Source organism: Saccopteryx leptura, chromosome 2, assembly GCF_036850995.1.
Source record: "Saccopteryx leptura isolate mSacLep1 chromosome 2, mSacLep1_pri_phased_curated, whole genome shotgun sequence".
NCBI lineage: Eukaryota > Metazoa > Chordata > Mammalia > Chiroptera > Emballonuridae > Saccopteryx > Saccopteryx leptura.
Genome location: NC_089504.1, coordinates 342,667,634 through 342,684,610, shown reverse-complemented (window position 1 = coordinate 342,684,610; position 16,977 = coordinate 342,667,634). Strand labels below are relative to the sequence as shown.

The window sequence follows — 16,977 nt, the reverse complement described above, 5'->3', positions numbered from 1 at the left end:
CCTGTTCTTGAACTTTATAGAAACAGAATCATACAGAATAGACTCTTATACTGGAATCATAAAGAGTATACTGATTTGTGATGGCACTGGATAAAGCAGCGACCTGGAATGTTGAGGTTGTTGGTTGGAAACCCGGGGCTTGCCCCGGCAACGCATATATGGGAGTTGATGCTTCCTGCTCCTCCCCTCTTCTCTTTCTCCTAAAATGAATAAATGAAGTCTTAAAAAAAATTTTTTTTTAAAGAGTATATATACTCTTTTGTACCTGACCTCTTTTGCTGAACATCTGTTGAAAGTCATCAATCCTGTTATATTTAGTTCTAGTCTGTTCATTTGCTTTATTATTTTGCCATTCCGTGAATGTATCACAATTTATCCATTCACTGCTGAATGATATTAAAGCAGTTTCCAGTTTGGGGCAATTATGATGCTACTACAAATATTCTACTTACATCTTCTGGTGAACATATATATGCACTGCGTACCCAGAAGCAAAATTGCTAGTCACAGGGTACGTATATGTCAGCTTTAGAAGATCAGTACTTTTCCAAAGGGAGTTATATCAACTTACACTCCTACCTATCTCCTTTATTTTTCAAGTTGACAACTAATAGGAAAAACTATTTAAATAATATTGAGCTAGAGATCTTACCAGCTGAATAAACCCTGCCAACTTGTGACCTGTTTTAAAAGAATCATTCATTATGTGGGAAAATGCTCACATGCAGTAAAAAGAAAAAAACAAGCAAACAGAAAAACCTCAATAAAATATATGTAATATGCCTCAGCAGAAATACACCAACATTAACAATGGCTTACGGACAATTTCTCTTCTATTTGCTTTTCAGTATTCTATTCTACAATGAACATGTTAATAGTCGAGTTGGCAAAGATTACTATGCAGCAAAAGCCCCAAGAGAAATTTAAAAGTAGGCCAGGGTACAAATTTTAATAATATTTGTATACATTCATAAAGACCTAGTTAAGTAACATATATTTCACAGAAAAGCGTTAACTATCTCAAACCTGGGTCCTCAGCATCCCAAGCCAACACTCTATCCACTGTGCCACTGCCTGATCAGCATTAACTATTTCATAGAACCTTTGGTACAGTTATTACACCACCTTGTACAAGGGGGTCCAAGACAAAGCTTACACAAAATTCCACTTCAAATTAAAATATAAATAGTGAGTCCAGAGGGTAATTCTTTTTTTTTTTTTAATTTATTGATTTTTAGAGAGAGGGGGGAGAGAGGGAGGGAGAGAGAGAGAGAGAGAGAGAGAGAAAGGGGAGGAGCAGGAAGCATCAACTCCCATATGTGCCTTGACCAGGCAAGCCCAAGGTTTTGAACTGGCAACCTCAGTGTTCCAGGTCGACGCTTTATCCCACTGCGCCACCACAGGTCAGGCCAGAGGGTAATTCTTAATTTATAAGAATATATCAAAAGATAGTAGTACTCTGACTTAATGTCTTACATAGCAGCTTAATATAATGCTACTTTTCTCATCTCTTTAGGGATTCACTATAAAATGGTTTAAAAGCAACAGAAAATTAATATACCCAATATTTTCTTAAAATATATAATTGTTCCCTTTTCTATCTGCTGGTTATTGAGTGTCTAATATTCAGTATTTTGGAAGGAGTTGCCTTTATTCAAAAAATTGGTTATTAAAACAGCCACCAAGCCTGACCAGGCGGTGGCACAGTGGATAGAGCATTGGACTGGGATGCGGAAGGACCCAGGTTCGAGACCCCAAGGTCGCCAGCTTAAGTGCAGGCTTATCTGGTTTGAGCAAAAAGCTCACCAGCTTGGACCCAAGGTCGCTGACTCAAGCAAGGGGTTACTCGGTCTGCTGAAGACCCGCGGTCAAGGCACATATGAGAAAGCAATCAATGAACAACTAAGTGTCGCAGTGCGCAACAAAAAACTAATGATTGATGCTTCTCATATCTCAATTCCTGTCTGTCTGTCCCTGTCTATCCCTCTCTCTGACTGTCTCTCTCTGTCTCTGAAAAAAAAAAAAGCCACCAAAAACTTAATCATTCTCCACTACAAGTGAGTTCTAATAAATGTTTACTTGACATGTGAAAATGTTACAGAACTTCTATTTCCTGTCCTAATCACTCCACTTCATTTTCTCTCCTTCATATCATGGATTCTTCTGTTGGGATAAGAATATGTAAGTTGCTTAAAATTTCTCATAGTGGCCTTGGCTGGTTGGCTCTGGGGTAAGAGCGCCAGCCCGGTGTGTGGATGTCCTGGGTTCGATTCCCAGTCAGGGAACACAGGAGAAGTGCCCATCTGTTTCTCTACCTTTCCCCTTTCTTGCTCCTCTCTCTCTCTCTTTCCCTCCTCAGCCATGGCTGGACTGGAGTGAGTTGGTCCCAGGCACTAAGGACGGCTCTGTGGCCATGCCTCGGGTACTAAGAGCTCAGTTGCTCAGCAACTGAGCATTGCCCCCTAGTGGGCTTGCAGGGTGGATCATGGTTGGGGTTCATGTGGGAGTCTTTCTATCTCCCCTCTTAATTAAAAATAAAAAAGAGATTTGGTATCACTTGTAATGGAGATTTACAATTAAAAATACACGAACATAATACTTTTCATTTATCCAATTCAAAACGATTTAAAAACTGGTAACAGATCAGACAAGGAAGGTTGTACAGAAAAGAGGCATTCTACCCCGGCTGAATGTTCAGCTGGTTACAGCATCATCTCAAAATCCAAAGGATGCCTGACCTGTGGTGGCGCAGTGGATAAAGCGTCGACCTGGAAACGCTGAGGTTGCCAGTTCAAAACCCTGGGCTTGCCTAGTCAAGGCACATATGGGAGTTGATGCTTCCTGCTCCTCCCCCTTCTTTCTCTCTCTCTCCTCTCTACAATGAATAAATAAAATCTTTAAAAAAAGAAAAAATCCAAAGGTTACCGGTTCAACCCCCAGTCAGGGCACATACAGGAACAAGGAAGAACTCAATGTTCCTGTCTCTCTCTCTCTCTCTCCCCCCCTTCCTCTTTTGCTGAATAAAATAAATGTCTATAAAGTCATTAAAAAAAAGAGGCATTCTTTCTGCTTTACTGGAAGTGGTGGAGTAAACTGGTATAGTTTCTGTAAGAGACAACATGGAAATATCGATGAAAATTGCAAATAAACACACCTTTTGACCTAGCAATTTTGAGTCTCAATATTTATCTAATAAATATGCTCAGAGACATACAAAATAAATAGTCTCTGCAGAACTGTTAAATAATGGACTGGAAACAACTTAAAAGTCTACCACTACAGGATCGGGTAAACAAACTACAGTACATTTACTAGTCAAAAAGGATGAGATAGCTCTATCTGTAATGATATGAAACAAACCAAGCTGTATTAGTGAAAATGCAGGCTGTAGAACAGTGTGTACAGTGTGCTACCATTTATGTATATAAGTGGGAGAATACTGAATGTATAGTTAACTCTAGAAGAATTCACCAAAAAAGGTAAACAGTAATTGCTTCGGCAGGAAAAAAACATGTGACTGAACACAAAGAGGAATAATGGAAGACTTTTCACTATATTTAAACCTTTAGGATTTTGTACTATGTACACAGTACATTATCTATCCCAAAACACAATTTTTATTTTATTTTTTTGAAGATTTTATTTATTCATTTTAGAGAGGGGAGAAAGAGAGAAGGGGGAAGGGGTAAGAGCAGGAAGCATCAACTCCCATATGTGCCTTGACCAGACAAGCCCAGGGTTTTGTTTGTTTGTTTTTTGTATTTTTCTGAAGTTGGAAACGGGGAGGCAGTCAAGACAGACTCCCGCATTCGCCCGACCGGGATCCACCCGGCACGCCCATCAGGGGCCGATGCTCTGTTGCAACCAGAGCCATTCCAGCGCCCAAGGCAGAGGCCACGGAGCCATCCTCAGCGCCCCGGCCAACTTTGCTCCAATGGAGCCTTGGCTACGGGAGGGGAAGAGAGAGACAGAGAGGAAGGAGAAGGGGAGGGGTAGAGAAGCAGATGGGTGCTTCTCCTGTGTGCCCTGGCTGGGAATCAAACCCGGGACTCCTGCACGCCAAGCCGATGCTCTACCACTGAGCCAACCGGTCAGGGCCAAGCCCAGGGTTTTGAACCGGCGACCTCAGTGTTCCAGGTCAACACTTGATCCACTGCGCCACCACAGGTCAGGCCCAAAACGTAATTTTTTAAAAGTCAGTGAAGTAGTCAAGTGCAAAACAATCAATGTCAGCTTTAATGTATAACTGTAAAATATGAACAGTTTCTTGTGACATATTATACTACTAGCCCATGGCCCAGCAAATGGGAAGAAATTAAAATTAGAACTAGGTACTGCCCTGACCAGATAGCTTGGTTGGTTAGAGCACTGTCCGGATGCACAAAGGTTACAGGTTTGATCCCCAGTCAGGGAACACACAGGAGCAGATGGATGTACCTGTGTGTCTGTCTCCTCCTCTCTCAAAACAAAAAATTAGTTAAGTATGTCAAAGAAAATCTAATCTTCAATTTCTTTATTCTGTTTAAACCTAGCCGTGATTATCTTTCAGTGTGGCAAGAATCCCCACTGTGTATACCATACCATACCATACCATACCATAGGTCAGGCATGGCCAACAGTTTTTGCCCCCGGGGCCAGATTAGAAAGAAAACTTTTTTCATGGGCAGGATGAAATATTAAAATTAAAAAATGTTAAATACAAAACCGATTCATTTAAGTAAACAAAATTTTATTATGTAATTTGTTTAAGAATAAATATAAGTAATTTAGTACAACAAATTAACAAAAAAACTGTGATGTGTTGAGGCGCTTCACATCGCCTATTATTTTTAAATATCTGATTCTATACTTGTAGTGGCTATTCTTTTTTTTTTTTTCAGAGACAGAGAGAGAGTCAGAGAGAAGGATAGATAGAGACAGACAGGAACAGAGAGAGATGAGAAGTATCAACCATCATTTTTTCGTTGCGACACCTTAGTTGTTCAATGCTTTCTCATATGTACCTTGACCGGGGGGCTACAGCAGACTGAGTAACCCCTTGCTCAAGCCAGTGACCCTGGGTCCAAGCTGGTGACCTTTGCTCAAAGCAGATGAGCCTGCACTCAAGCTGGTGACCTCGGGGTCTCAAACCTGGGTCCTCCGCATCCCAGTCCGACGCTCTATCCACTGCGCCACCGCCTGGTCAGGCTGTAGTAGCTATTCTTTTTTTTTATTTTTATTTTTATTTATTTTTTTTATAGTGACAGAGAGAGAGTCAGAGAGAGGGATAGATAGGGACAGACAGACAGGAACGGAGAGAGATGAGAAGCATCAATCACCAGCCTTTCGTTGCGACACCCTAGCTGTTCATTGATTGCTTTCTCATATGTGCCTTGACTGTGGGGCTACAGCAGACCGAATAACCCCTTGCTTGAGCCAGCGACCTTGGGTCCAAGCTGGTAAGCTTTTTTGCTCAAGCCAGATGAGCCCGTGCTCAAGCTGGCAACCTCGGGGTCTCGAACCTGGGTCCTCTGCATCTCAATCCGATGCTCTATCCACTGCGCCACCGCCTGGTCAGGCAATGTAGTAGCTATTCTTAACACAGCCTCCAAATGTAAATCATTCGGTCTTGATCTTGTATTTTTATTTAGATTCATTAAAGAAAAAGTTTGTTCACAAATATAAGTTGAGCTGAAGATTACTAAATATTCCTTGGCAATTTTTTTTTTTTTCATTTTTCTGAAGCTGGAAACAGGGAGAGACAGTCAGACAGACTCCCGCATGCACCCGACCGGGATCCACCCGGCACGCCCACCAGGGGCGATGCTCTGCCCACCAGGGGGTGATGCTCTGCCCATCCTGGGCGTCGCCATGTTGCGACCAGAGCCACTCTAGCGCCTGAGGCAGAGGCCACAGAGCCATCCCCAGCGCCCAGGCCATCTTTGCTCCAATGGAGCCTTGGCTGCGGGAGGGGAAGAGAGAGACAGAGAGGAAAGCGCGGCGGAGGGGTGGAGAAGCAAATGGGCGCTTCTCCTGTGTGCCCTGGCCGGGAATCAAACCCAGGTCCTCCGCACACTAGGCCGACGCTCTACCGCTGAGCCAACCGGCCAGGGCAGTTTTTTTTTTTTTAATTTCCATATTTTCCATTTTTCAGTTGCTTATAAAAATTGCACAGACAAGTACAAAAGTTGTAGATCTTCATAATGAATTTTTTTTAAAAAATAAGGAAGTATCGCGAATCCATTTGACTAATTATTGAACGTTAACCCTAGATTAGTCACATGCAAAATTCTTTTCTGCGTATCACTATCTTCTTAAATATCTCAATTTTCAATAATCAAAGACACTTCTGCTTCTGAGTAGCTGAGATTTTAACTTTCATTGTTGTACAATGGTTTGATATCGTAGTTTGTGTATAATGATTTAAAAGTACCACTTATTTCATTTCCACAGTGCATCGTGTGGAGAATATTAAAAATTTAACCACAGGCCGCATAAACCCATTACGCGGACCGGATGCTGCCCACGGGCCATATGTTGGCCATGCCTGCCATAGGTAATCGCTGTATTTTTTAGTCTGTTAAAACTCCCAAAGATTGATTAAGCCATTGCTATAAGTTTACATCAGTAAGTATTTTTTAAAATTCATTTATTGATTTCAGCAAGAGAGGAGGGTAGAGTGAGTGAGAGAGACTGGAACATCAAGCTGTTCTTTTACATGCCCTGACCGGGGATTGAACCAGCAACCTCTGCACCTCTGGACAAGGCTGAAGTGTAACCAATCGAGCTATCGGCTGGTTACGTTCCTAAGGACCTAATATTGCAATGGCATTCAAAACCAATAATACAAAAAACAACACACTAAGTAATGAGGCTCCTAGTTAAAACAAAAGCTTTGTCAGAAGTTACTACAATACAATCAACAACTATAAATAAAAAAAGAAATTTTAGTAGCACTCATATAGTTGTTGACTATATAATGAACAATGAGCTGGTGCTGGGGACACTGGCCTACCCGAGAAAGACATTAATCTTGACTTTACAGAATATACAGTTCAGCCTAATGGTGAAACAGACATTATACAAATAATTAATTAAAATTGTGATAAATCCTATAAAACAGAAGTGCAGGGTGCTATAAAAGTGTATTTATACGGGTTCCTAACCTAATCTAGAAGGATCAGAGGTTTTCTCTGCAGAGGTGCTAGTTAAGCACATTATGAAGAATGAGGAGCTGCCTTCCAGGCAGTGGGATTAGCTATACAGCATGTTCAAAGACCCTTGGGTGAGCTCTGAACCTTCAATGGGGGGCGGGCGGCAATCAGTATGGCTAGACCATACATAACAAAAAAGTAAGTACAAACAAATGATGCTAGAGAAGTAGGCAAGGCAAATCACAACTTGTTAAAATGATGATTGAAAGCTTTAAAAGAAACAACAGTTTTCAGATAAATGACTTCATTAAATTTGTTTTATATAAAGACAATTCTGCCTGACCAGGAGGTGGCGCAGTGGATAGAGCACTGGACTGGGATGCCAAGGACCCAGGTTCGAGACCCCAAGGTCGCCAGCTTGAGCACGGGCTCATCTGGTTTGAGCAAAAAGCTCACCAGCTTGAACCCAAGGTCGCTGGCTCAAGCAAGGGGTTACTCAGTCTGCTGAAGGCCCACGGTCAAGGCACATATGAGAAAGCAATCAATGAACAACTAAGGTGTCGCAATGTGCAACAAAAAACAAATGATTGATGCTTCTCATCTCTCCGTTTCTGTCGCTATCTGACTCTCTGTCTTTGTAAAAAAAAAAAAAGACAATTCTCTGCTGAGAGAAGAGCAGATGAGGGTACAGCAGGTCCTTGAATAACATTTGTTTTGTTACACTGATGAGGGAAAAAAGGAATCCATTCCCAACAAGGACCACTGTCTGTGGAGTTGAGTTTGTATCCCCCCCTAAAACATCTGTGTGGGTTTTTCTTCAGGTAATCTGGTTTCCTCCCACAACCCAAAAATGTGAAGTGAGTTAAAATGGGCATGTCTAAATTGCCTCAACCTGAGTGAGTGTGGGCGTGCCCTGTGATAAAAGGTCCTCCAATCCAGGGTGGGACCAGCCCTGAGCTTTGGGGATAGGCTCAGGCCACTGTCAACCCTGAACTAGAATAAGTAGGTTGGAAAATGAAAATAATTATCTTACTTGTTTTTAATAATCTTTCTTATATGTTGTATAGCTCATATTTATTCCAATGTTTAATATTAGAAGTGTTTTGGGTCTTTATTTAGAATTTTGGTGATGTTTTTGTCACCAAAAATATGCTGTAGGAACTTAATTTTTTGTTGATATTTTTTAGACTATTCATTTTAGAAAGGAGAGAGAGAGAGAGAGAGAGAGAGAGAGAGAGAGAGAATGGGGAAGGAGCAGGAAGCATCAACTCCCATATGTGCCAGGCAAGCCCAGGGTTTCAAACCAGTGACCACAGAGTTCCAGGTCAACACTTTATCTACTGCACCACCACAGGTCATGCTAATTCTTGTTTATATCAATTAGCCTATGGTAAAATTGGTTTCATTATACATTGTTTTGCTTAAAGTTGCAGTTTCCAAGAACCTATCAATGATATTAAGTTAATACTAAGTGAGAATTTACTGTATATGGCTTGAGGTATAAATATAATAGTAAAAGTATAAAGAAATGCAAGGGAATAAGAAATTCAAGTTGGCAATGACGTCTAGATAAAAAAAAGCCTACAATGGAGGTGGCTGAAAGCATGCAATCAGGTAGGAAAACACAGAAGACTTCAAACGATACTGGTAATGTTTTCTTTCAGAAGCTGCAAGATAGGTATTTATTGTAGTATTATTACTTTTTCTGTCTTAATTATTTTATATTAATTTCTCTTTTTATGAGAGAACAAGGAAAACATTTAGAATTGACTGAAACAGACATAGGAAAAGGTGGCCTAGACAAGACTGGGGAGAACAGAGGTGGAGAGAAATGGCATGAATCTGGCCTCAGTAGGTTGTTGATAGAGCCACTTAATAAAACAGGGTACAGCCTGAACATGGGGTGGCACAGTGGACAGAGCATCAGACTGGCACAAAGAACCAAGTTCGAAACCTCAAGGTCGCCAGCTGGCTTGAGCACACACTCATGAGTCTGAACGCAGAGTCGCTGGCTTGAGCCTGGGATTACAGACATGACCCCATGGTCGCCGGCATGAGCCCAAGGTCGCTGCCTTGAGCAAGGGGTCACTCGCTCTGCTGTAGCCCTGGTCAAGGCACATATAAAAAAGCAATCAATTGTGAAGGGGATTATTCTTTTGAGTTCATTCTCAAATTTAAAAAGCAATCAATGAACAACTAAGGTGCCGCAACATAGAATTGACGCTTCTCATTTCTCTCCCTTACCGTCTATCTGTCCCTGTCCCTGTCCCTCTCTCATCTCTCTCTCTGTCACAAAAACAAACAAACAAACAAACAGCCCTGGCCGGTTGGCTCAGCGGTAGAGCGTCGGCCTAGCGTGCGGAGGACCCGGGTTCGATTCCCGGCCAGGGCACACAGGAGAAGCGCCCATTTGCTTCTCCACCCCTCCGCCGCGCTTTCCTCTCTGTCTCTCTCTTCCCCTCCCGCAGCCAAGGCTCCATTGGAGCAAGGATGGCCCGGGCGCTGGGGATGGCTCCTTGGCCTCTGCCCCAGGCGCTAGAGTGGCTCTGGTCGCAGCATGGCGACGCCCAGGATGGGCAGAGCATCGCCCCCTGGTGGGCAGAGCGTCGCCCCTGGTGGGCGTGCCGGGTGGATCCCGGTCGGGCGCATGCGGGAGTCTGTCTGACTGTCTCTCCCTGTTTCCAGCTTCAGAAAAATGAAAAAAAAAAAAAAAAAAAAAAAAACAAAAAAAAAAAACAACCAGGGTAGAGTGATCAAGGGCCAATTCAAAAAACTGAGGATCTAAGTGGAGATGTTCAACAGACACTGTGATCAGAAAAAGGATCTGAGCTACACATAAAATTGGAGAGTATTCAAAATACATGTGGTAACTGAAGCCACAGAATAGATTAGAGTGGAAAGACTAAAAACAGAGACTTGAGAAAGAACAACTAAAGATTTGATAAAGAGTAGGGGGGAAGTGTGAAGAAACACCCAGAGAGCAAGAAGGGAAAACTAGAACCAAACAGAACAGAGTATTTCTGAAAGAAATTTTCTTTATCTTTTTTTTAAATGTTTATTTTATTGATTTTAGAAAGAAGAAGGGAGACCCAGGCCAGTTGGATCAGTGGATAGAGCGTTGGCCCAGCATGCAGACATCCTGGGTTTGATCCTCAGTCAGGGTACACATAAGAAGCTACTATCTGCTATCTGCTTCTCTTTCCCTCCTTCTCCCCCTTCTCTCTCTCTTCCCCTCTAGCAACCAGTGGCTTGACTGGTTCAAGCACCAAGCATCCAAGCATCTGTTCCAGGCACTGAGGAAAGTTCATTTGATTTGAGCATCAGACCCAGATGGGGGCAGTTGGGACACATACTGGAGTCTCTCTTTCCTCCTCTCACTTAAAGAAGGAAAGCAAGGAAGGAAGAAGGGAAGGAGGGAAGGAGGGAAGGAGGGGAAGGGGGAAGGATGGGAGGGGAGGGGAGAGGAGAGGAATGGAGGGGAAGGAGGGAGGGAGGGGGGAGGGAGGGAGAAAGGAGAGACAGGAACTTTTGATCTGTTTCTGTATGTGCCGTGACCAAGGATCAAACCAGCAAATTCTGTGCTTCAAGTGGATGCTATAACCAAGTAAGCTATCCAGCCAAGGCAGGAAGGAAATTTTTACATCTAAATAAACTTCCACTTTGGATAGGAAATTAGGAAACCAAGGGCCAAGAATAAGTCAAAGAGAATTCCCTAAAAATAGACAAGAGTCCAGATCTACTTTGCTCTGAATATTCCCAAAAGAAATATATAACTTGGCCTGACCTGTGGTGGCACAGTGGATCAAGCATCGATCTGGAATGCTGAGGTAGCTGGTTCAAAACCCTGGGCTTGCCTGACCAGGCAGTGGCGCAGTGGATAGAGTGTCAGACTGGGATACGGAGGACCCAGGTTTGAGACCCCGAGGTCGCCAGCTTGAGTGCAGGCTCATATGGTTAGAGCAAAAGCTCACCAGCTTGGACCCAAGGTCGATGGCTCGAGCAAGGGGTTACTCGGTCTGCTGAAGGCCCGCCATCAAGGCACAAATGAGAAAGCAGTCAATGAACTAAGGTGTCGCAATGCGCAATGAAAAACTAAAGATTGATGCTTCTCATCTCTCTCCGTTCATCCCTGTCTATCCCTCTCTCTGACTCTCTGTCTCTGTAAAAACAAAAAAACAAAAAACAAAAAAACAAAACCCTGGGCTTGCCCAGTCAAGGCACATACAGGAAGTAACTACTATGAATTGATGCTTCCTGCTTCTGCTCTCTCTTTCTCTTTCCCCCCTCAATCAATAAATTAATTTTAAAACGAAATGTATAACTCAGTTAGGTAACAATAAATTCAACCTGACCTATGGTGACACAGTGGATAAGGTGTCAACCTGGAATGCTGAGGTCACTGGTTCAAAAGCCGGGGCTCACCCAGTCAAGGTACATAGGAGAAGCAACTATGAGTTGATGCTTTGAAGCTCCTCCCTGCCCCTGCCTGCCTGACTTCCCCTCTCTCTCCTTTTCTAAAAAAATCAATAAATAAAAAAATTTTTTTTTAAGTTCCAATATGTCTGACCTCTGGCAGTGCAGTGTATAAAGCATCAACCTAGAACACTGAGGTTGCTGGTTCGAGTTTCCGGGCTTACCTGGTCAAGGCACATACGAGAAGCAACTATGAATTGCTTCCTGCTCCTTTCCCCTGCTTTCCCCTCTCTCTAAAAATCAATAAATAAAATCTTTTTTTAAAAAAAACAATAAGTTAGTCAAAATTGATAAATCTTCCCTGGTTGGTTAGCTCAATTTGTTAGAGCATTATCCCTTATACAACAAGGTTACAGGTTTGATCCCCAGTCAGGGCACATACACGAATCAACCAATGAATGCATGAATAAGTGGAATAACACATTGATGTTTCTCTCTCTCCCTTCCTCTCTCTCTCTAAAATCAGTAATAATGATTTTAAAAACCTGATAAACTCTACAAAGATGTAGATAAAAATAATCTTTTAACCATAGACTTAAATACGGTTTAGAGATTAGAGAAGAACAGGAATGTGTAAACTTTATTCCATTTTATAGAGACAAAACATCAAAACTTACACATTTATTTCAAACGTTTTAGATTATTTCCAGATTGTTAAACCTTTTTATTAGCATGTTAAACTACAAGCATTTTTAAAGCAAAAATCACATAGTATTCATCACAAAGTTCATTGCCTAACACAGTACTTGACTGAAAAAGATAAAAGTTCACTGAATGAATGTGTGGGCACCCGAACACCTCTGTCCAAATTGTGCTGGTGGTACAGCAATATAGCCTCAAGGAACAAGCTTTAAATGAGGCCTCCACTCATTCCACAGAGCACTTCATTTCTTTAGAAATAGAATACTATGTGCAAAAAGATCTCATCCTTGTCTTAGGGGGGGAAAATCTTTGGGCAACACATTCCACAGGTCTGAACGATAAACCCAAGTGCTGTCAGCCAGTGCAGTATCTGCAAAACTCAAGGATGTACTCCAGTAAGCCAGCCAATAATGACTGGTCATTCATTCTTGAGAGCTTAGAAAACAGTAAAGGTCAGACTTAACAGAGTAAGAGAATAGGTCCTTCTACACAAACTAAATCAACAGTTGCAGCAGTATGTTTGAGAAACAATTGTTGGCACTTAGCTGATATTAACAGTTCAAAACTGTTTTCTATGTATAAGTTTCAGGTTAGCCTGGCCAGGTGGTGGTGCAGTGGATACAGTGTCGGACTGAGATTTGGAGGACCCAGGTTCGAGACCCCGAGGTCGCCAGCTTGAGCGCGGGCTCATTTGGCTTAAGCAAGGCTCACCAGCTGGACCCAAGGTCGCTGGCTCGAGCAAGGGGTCACTTATTCTGCTGTAGCCCCCCAATCAAGGCACATTGAGAAAGCAATCAATGAACAACTAAGGTGTCACAATGAAGAGTTGATGCTTCTCGTCTCTCTCCCTTCTTGTCTGTCTGTCTCTATCTGTCCCTCTCTCTGACTCACTGTCTGTCACACACACAAAAAAGGTTATCAGCTAAAATCGATCTTCTCATACATATTCTCAAAATAATGGTCTACAAAAGCAAAAAATAAAAGTAATTCCATCCTTTCTTTGACTAACTTTTTTTAAAAAATGTTTATTTTATTTATTTTAGAAAGAGGAAGGGAAAGAGAGAGACAGGAACACTGATGTGCTCCTTTATGCACCCTGACTGGGGATCCAACCAGCAACCTCTGCGCTTTGCGACAAACCGAGCTATCCGGCCCTGGCTTGACTACCTTCCTATCAGATATTTTGGACAGGAGTCACACGTGTTTCTATGCTACAAGAAAAGTAGGAGTTCAGAAAAAAGAATTACACGCCCAGTTGCCCTTTACTGTCCAGATTAATAACAATAATAATGATGAAAAGAACACATCTCATTTATTTTGAATTGTGAGTAAATCTCAAAAAACAGGTTGGTACTTACCACTTTGCACTGATTTAGGCATGGAACAAACTATGTAATTATTAAGAGAATGACACTCAATTTCAATTATGTATTTTGTATTCTAGGACCTCAATTACTGAATTGACAGGTGAGCATTGGGGCGGGGGTCTCATCAGAGACAGAGCCTGTATCCCTTCATTTGGCTAATTTACACAAATAAGAAATAAGAATAAAAATTATTAAGATTGTTATGTTTAAAATATGTTAACTTCTTAATGGGTTAAAAGCTAAAACTCAATTCCATCTTCGTAAACTGAACAGAAAATTATTTTGCTTCCTTTTAAAAAAACTGCTAGCTACCTAACACAAGGAGAAAACCAATTCTAAAGTCACACAGCCTAAAAAGAAGCTAAAAGCGTTGGCTTTTAGGAAGAATGTATGAAATGCTTTGAAAAAGTGCACAACAGTTTAAGACAATTAGTAAATAATAAACCATTACAAATCATGACAAAGAATAAAGAGCAACTTCCATATAACTTGCACGCATTCTCTTCAAAATGTCCTTTGCCTAAAGCACTGATCACAAAAACCTGGCGAACATTAAGACAGGATTTGTTTACCAGAGCTCTTTACCTTGTACCCAGAACAGTGCCATCACATAGCACTTAAGAAATCCAAAGCAACCACAATATACAACTCTATGCTAAAGTCAAAAAAATAAAACCAGAAAACCCTGGCAAATGTAAACACAATTCAAAATGTTTTTAGTAAGGAGCCCTGTAATCGTTTATTCTTCTCCATTCTTATTCTGAATAGTAATACCTAAGCGCTTTGTTGGGGGGGGAGGGTTAAAGGATTTGACCCCTAAGTTACATTATTAATCCCTTTTTCTACAGATATTATTGTACTCAAGATATGCTGTTATCCGTTTACCAGGAAATTAAAATCTTTCATTTGTAGTTTGATTTTTATACCACTTTCTTACGTACTCACTTGAACGTATACACAACACAAACGTATGACAATTTTAGACCTATCAGGCGTACTAGGTAACGCTTACCCAGAGCTTATTCTTAGTTATCCGATTCCTTCCACAAACTATCGTCTTGATTCCAACAAAATAAAGCGTGAGCACAAAGAAATCTGTACCGCTGCCACTTCTCAATGAACAAAATTTCCTGCAAACTCACTCATTTGGTAAAGAAAAGGAAATCCCATTCTTAGAAACAATCGCAAAAAAAAAAAAAAAAGAAGAAAAAAATTCTAAGCCACACATTCACGTAAATCTTTTCAATTCAAAGCTCCAAACGCTGCGGCCAACCACACAACTGTCCACAATTACAGCGTTAGCGCCTTCTCTTCAATTTTGAATCCGGAGACGGAAAGGAAAAAAACAAAACAGTCGTCCAAACTTTCACTAAGTAGGAAGAAATCATTCGAAGTTAAGAAAACGTGTTAATCAAGAGACAACTATCCCATTTCCCAGCACCCTCTTCCCCCTTTCAGCCCCCGCGCCAAATCTTCTCTAAAACATTTGCGACCGGCAGGAGCCCTGGCGCCGAGATGGCAGAGGAAAGAGTCCAACAAACCCAAGCCGCCGGGAGAAACGTCAAGGGGCTCGGCGTCGGAGACAAAGAGCAGCCCGCGGAGCGCCCGGTGCGGCCCTGCGCCCCTAACCGCCCGGCGGAGTGGGCAGCAGCGCCGGGGCGCCGCCGAAGTGCGCGCCCTGGGGCTCCCCGGCCTCCCTCCCGCCGCAGCGGCCCGGGCCCACCCCCGAGCGTTTCCCTCCCAATTTGGAAACCGCGCGCCTGGGGACAAAGCAGGAGGGCGCGCCGGGGGCGGTGGCGGGTCGCGGGCGGCTACGCCTCTCCCGCTCGGCGGGAAGCCCTCGGCGGCTCCCCCGTCCCTCCCACCAAGCCCCCTCTCTCCCGGCCCCCGGCCCTCCGCGGCCCCTCTCCGGCCTCCCACAAGTTCTCCCATAGCCCTCCCCAGCCGGGCCCGCCCCTTGCCCGCTCCTCAGCCGGCCCAGCCGTCGCCCCTCACCGGGCGGCGGGGTCCCCCGGAGCCGCCTCCTCCGCCGGGCCTCGGCCCGTCCCGCCGGCCGCCGCCTCATGTGCCCCGCGTCGCCGTCGCCATCGCCACCACCCTCTTTCTCCTCCTAGTTTTTGGCCGCCGCCACCGCCTTCGCCTCAGTCTCCAGCGGAGGCTGAAGCCGCTCCCGCCACCTCCCGGACCTGCGGGGAGGCGCCTGCGCACAACGCACCACGATGGGGGCGGGGGCGTCCCGCCGCGGCCTGGGAAGGGGTGGCGTACGGCACGTGGCGCTCGGGTGGGAGGGGGCATCCCAGAGCCCGCGGGCAGTGGCGTGAGCGTCTAACTTTCCGTGGTCCGGATCGTGTGCATCCCCAGGCGGTCCGGGATGCGACGGAAGCGGGGCGCGTGGAGGACACACTCGCGTGAAGTCTGCACCCGGGGTGGACTTAGACTTCTTTGGTTCAGTGCATTCCTCCAGCTTGATTCCCGGGATGGGAGTGCTCCGCCCGCAGGGCTTCACTTGGAGCGGGTCACTAACGGCGCGGTGAAGACACGCCCTTACCTGGATGTTCTCGGTGGGTCCAGTCAGTCCCGGAGTTGTCCTCAGTGCACTCGGCCAAGGCCTTGGTCCAGTGTAACGCAGGATGCTGATTCCCCTTTTTAGGTTCTGCTCTACTGTTACTCGAGGATCGTAAGAGTCCTCGGTCGGCTAACCATCCTAGCTCCTTTCATTGTAGTGACTTTTAGTTGCCTATCTAGATACATTTGAATTCCTGAATTTCTCGGATTAACGAGACCCTAATATGCTATTTCCTCTTAACCCCTTGCCTCCCAGCAGTCTAAAGACTTCCTAAAAATTTATATGCATAGGAATCTCCAGTCTTAAACTGCCTGGTAGACAGTTTAAGTAGCGTGAATCAGCGAGCAGCAACGGAAGACATACTAAGAAAATGGGAAGGTACTCCATATAGTGTTTGACAACTCCCGTACTCCTAAATTATCTCATTTGACTATCACCATACAAAAGGATAGGCTTTCATTTTACCCTTTTAACCAGAGGATATTAAGCTCTAACAAGTGAGCTAACTTGCTACACAGGTCAACCCCCCTACCTCCACCCAGAAAGCGGGATCCTGTCCATAACAACTAGTCCAGAGGTTGAATACTTGAGAGCTAGGCATCTGGCCTACTGACAAAGTTGCCACATTTTAAAAACTTGTATTTCCTCCTGACCTGTGGTGGCACAGTGGATAAAGTGTCGACCTGGAACGCTGAGGTCGCCGGCTCAAAACCCCGGGGTTGCCTGGTCAAGGCACATATGGGAGTTGATGCTTCCTGCTCCTTCCTCCTTCTCTCTCTCCTCTCTCTCTAAAAAT

The 16,977-nt window shown here is 43.8% G+C and overlaps 1 protein-coding gene across 4 annotated transcripts in view; it reads right to left on the bottom strand.

Moving 5' to 3' along the window:
- The window catches only part of GJC1 (gap junction protein gamma 1), a 49,040-nt gene extending 33,229 nt beyond the window's left edge, over nucleotides 1–15,811 (bottom strand). For 3 of the 4 annotated variants that reach the window (XM_066363947.1, XM_066363945.1, XM_066363944.1), the window contains exon 1: nucleotides 15,611–15,811. The gene's annotated coding sequence lies outside the window, so the exon portion shown is untranslated. Of the gene's footprint in view, nucleotides 1–15,156; nucleotides 15,324–15,610 lie in introns of those variants that run through there. The other variant, XM_066363946.1, reaches the window with a different exon arrangement.
- Between the last annotated feature and the right edge of the window lie 1,166 nt (nucleotides 15,812–16,977).